The sequence below is a fragment of the Diadema setosum genome, chromosome 4, assembly GCF_964275005.1.
Source record: "Diadema setosum chromosome 4, eeDiaSeto1, whole genome shotgun sequence".
In the NCBI taxonomy this organism is placed as follows: Eukaryota; Metazoa; Echinodermata; class Echinoidea; order Diadematoida; family Diadematidae; genus Diadema; species Diadema setosum.
This window is the reverse complement of record NC_092688.1, coordinates 40,608,558-40,612,891: the sequence shown is the minus strand read 5'-3', so window position 1 is coordinate 40,612,891 and position 4,334 is coordinate 40,608,558.

Sequence of the window (4,334 nt, the reverse complement as noted above, 5' to 3'; positions counted from 1 at the left end):
ACAGTCTACTTCTTTGCATGGCGGGGGGGGGGGGGGGGCGAGCAGGGAGAAGGCGTGGGCGAGTGTTATCTCCACCCTTCAAAGTTCAAAGTTCAAAGTTCAAAGTTTATTTCATTTTTCAACAAAAAAACATATGTTTCACTTCATTTTGTAACAGAAAATAAGGTAAGTAGAACATAGTGAAATAAAAAGATTATAACAATTGAGGACCTAAAGTAATCATACATTGTATTGCAAGAAAGAAACATAAGTGATCAAAGCGAAATACATGTATACCGTTGTTTTAAATGCGAAAAATGGAGGGACCCACTAAAAAGACAGAGCTTGTAGTATGTGGGTCCCTCTGGAGAAGAACATGAACGAAAAGATCCTAAATTGAACAGTTGTATATACAAACAGATAACAAAGTGGAAGAAGTCTGGAAGCCCACTAGAAATTAGATTAACAAATAGATACATTTACATAGACGCGAACTAACATAAAACAGGACTAGACAGCAAGACAACTACTAAAGAAAAGGTTGTAAAGGACAAAACGGGATGGACAAGACTGACGAACTGAAGACAAAATAGCAGACAAGAACGCAAACAAGAGACAGAAACAGTAACAGAACAACAGAAACAACATAAACATAAACAGCTTATAAACATAAACATAAACAGCCGATGGAGCTTTTATCTCTTTAAGGTTGAAATTGAGATATCTCGTATACGTATATTTGATGGAATCAACATTTGGGAAATCACCAAAAAAAAAAAAAAAAAAAAAAAAAAAAAAACTGATGGGGGGGGGGGAGGGCTGAGGGAGGAAAGGGTCGATTAAAAGGGGAAATTCCCCTTATAGGCCTACATGAGGGAACCTTCAGTTTTCGGAATATAAGTGATAAGTCCTGTGCACTCAGAATTATTCAGAATTTTCTGTAAATCTAAAAAGTGTACTTAGCTAGGGAAAGAGGCACAGAGGAGGAGGGTTTGGGAGGGGGATACCCCCTCCCAAGCACGAGAGATTTTGCATATGTTGAATTGAAATTCAACGATCTGGTGCACACTTTGAGTAAAATATAAAAAAAAAAATATCTTATTTGATGAAAGGTTGCAAAGGAGACCCGCTTCATGTACATGCATACAGTCTACACGCATTTTTTTTTCCGCCTCCAAAATCCCCGGTCCAAATCTTAAGGGGGGGGGGGGGCGACCGCCCCCATCGCCCCCCCCCCCCCTGGCTACGCCAGTGCTTCAATCTCTGCAATCCCAGTTGTTGTTCTACTAATGTCCTTATTAAGTAGTAGGTTATATTGCTGCAACATGTGACCTTTCTGTATTTTATTTAGTGACACTTTTATGATTTGATTTTTTGTTTTGTTTGTTTTAATCGGTTCCCCTTGTTATAGTTGGTCTTAAAAAATATCCGCATTTTAAACTTCCCCTAATCTGATTTATCACGGGACCTGCGGCTGTACAAGCTAATGCTTTTACGCAGGCCCCATCATATTTTTCGCATCATGACCACAGTTTAACCCTATAAAGCCCAAGGGGGGGGGGGAGGCACATTGTGCCCCCCTACCATATTTTCGTTTGCCACTCCCACACCCTTTACTCGATTTCAACCAAATTTGGTGACTTTCCCTAGAATCGTATTGGAAACATTTTGATATATAATTTAGCCATGTTAGATATTGCTGGTTACCATGTCAACCGTAAACTGACAACCATGTTCGTCAGATTTTGCATGATTTTCTGTTCCAATTTCAGTTAACAGTATAATAATGGATGAAATGGGGGTTTTCTTGGCTGTAATTTGCTGAAGGACCAAAATGTGAAGCAATAATGGTGTGAATTACCCTGAAATGCTCTTCTTATTATTTCCTTTATATTTCCACGACATAGGCATCAAACAATAGATATAATAGAAATAATCGAAAATACAGCATTTTTCAAAGACTACCCTTTTATTTTGGGTTATTTTCACACAAGCTTTGCCTGTGATATCATTTGTTTATCATATTATCAATCTGCAAACTCAAAATTTCAATATTTTGGCAATATGAAATGAAATGTGATACCAATATATGAAGGGTTTGTTTGCAAAAACCGATAAGTCCATTTTTGAAGATTTTGAAGTACGATCTTTGTCATAAAGTACAAAATAATACATTTTAAATGATATATTGGTCACTACATATAAAGGTATATTTTTGAAGTTATGGTTAAAAGAAGCAAAAATTTTCTTATTATTCTCTTTATTTTTCTTGACCTTTAATCGCAAATATCTCCATTTGGCAAATATGGACTTATCGGTTTTTGCAAACAAACTCTTCATATGTACCCATTCCAAGCAATACATCATAGGTTTCATATATTTCTTTATATTGTAATGAATAGCGCCCCCACATGTTGACCTTGAGCAATTTCAACCATTACAAATTGTGAAGGTTGACTTGGTTTTCCTTTATGGTAAATATGAAAATGATTGATATAAAATAGAAACATATATACTGGGGATAAAGAAATACAAAGAAAAAACATGATTTTAGCATATTTCCTATGTATTTCTTTATATTTTGGTAAATAGCGCCCTCAGTGGATGACCTTGGAAAATTTCAAATGTCGGGTCATGTAGAGTATGAGTTGCTCTACCCATGTGCCAAATATGACGGTCATACACCATATAATAAAGAAGTTATATAGGGGGGGGGGCACGTGACGGTGATACTGGGTTCAGACAGCGGAGGCGGCGGCGCGGGTACACGACCGTGACAGCACGAGAAGGTCAAGGGCGCCGGAAGCGGGGGGGGGGGGGGCAGGGGTGGCACTTGCCCCCCCAAACAAAATGTTGGGGGGGGGGCAAAACGAGTTTTTGCCCCCCCAAAGTGCCCCCTGTAACAAATAATTAATCACTGATTTAAAGACCAAAATGAACAATAAAGGCATATTTCTTGTCTAAATGTTGTAATTTCATAACTGAAAATGCAAAAATTTTCGCCCCTAACGGGGCGAAAATAATACACTAACAACATACAATTGTACATTATTGTATCTATACACTAATAGTAACTTATGAGTAAATTTAGTGTATAGATGGTAGCCTCATGTCCTCGAGTGTGCCCGCTGAAACATACCTTTAGTAAACCTTACATTTTTCATTTTCTTCTTTGCTTTCTAGTAGTATAAGAATATTTTTTATTGTTCGAACGATGCGATCACGTTTAAGCTTTTAATGAGTACATTTCAGATAAATTGAAAAGTGAAAGTGGCTCGCTCTATAAAAGCGACTTTTATTCTCTGATTTTACAAAAAGCTACCGTGGGAGGGGGTATCCCCCTCCCACACCCTCCCCCGCTCGGTCGCTTCGCTCCCTAGACGAGGATCTCACACCATCACATAATATACTCCAGTATGTTAAGATCATGGTCCTTCCAACTGATTTTTTTCAATATGTTAATTCCCTAGAAATTTGCTTTTAAATGTTCTATAAAGGCGACTTTTATACTCTGTTTTTACAAAAAGTCCCTACCCCACACCCTCCCCCCGCTCGGTCGCTTCGCTCCCTCGCCGAGGATCTCGCACCATCACATTATTAATGTATACTCCCGTATGTTATGATCACAGTCCTTCCAACTGATTTTTTCAATATGTTAATTCCCTAGAAATTTGCTTTAAATTCTCTATAAACGCGACTTTTATACTCTGTTTTTACAAAAAGTCCCCACCGTGGGAGGGGGTATCCCCCCTCCCACACCCTCCCCCCGCTCGGTCGCTTCGCGCCCTCGCCGAGGATCTCACACCAGGCATCACATTATTATGTACTCCCGTATGTAATGATCACAGTCCTTCGCACTGATTATTTTCACTATGTCTAATTCCTTAGAAATTTGGTCTATAAACGCGACCTTTGTACCCTGTTTTACAAAAGCTCCCTACAATGGGGGGGGGGGGGGGGAGGTAATCCCCCTTTCCACCCCCCCCCCCCCGCTCACTCGCTTCGCTCACGCGCCGAGGATCTCACATCGTCACAATGTGCCCCCGTTGAGATTTTGCCCCCCCAAAACCAGAAGTGTTCCGGCGCGCTTGGAGAAGGTACCTGGCGGAAAAGCGGCCTAAACGATCAACTGTACTCCGAAGAAAGCAGCTTCTCATCGGTCAATCAATGAACACAATGCTCTCATAATGTGCTGACTGGCCATTAGCGTTGTTGAGTGACACAAAACTGTCATCTAATTCAGCGGAAGACGCTTTACAACCCTTTTCTACCGATACGGTCGAACGTTTCAGAAGAATGGATCTCTGATCTTGTATTAAGCGGCTTTGCATAGGTTCCATGCCATTGACGTAACC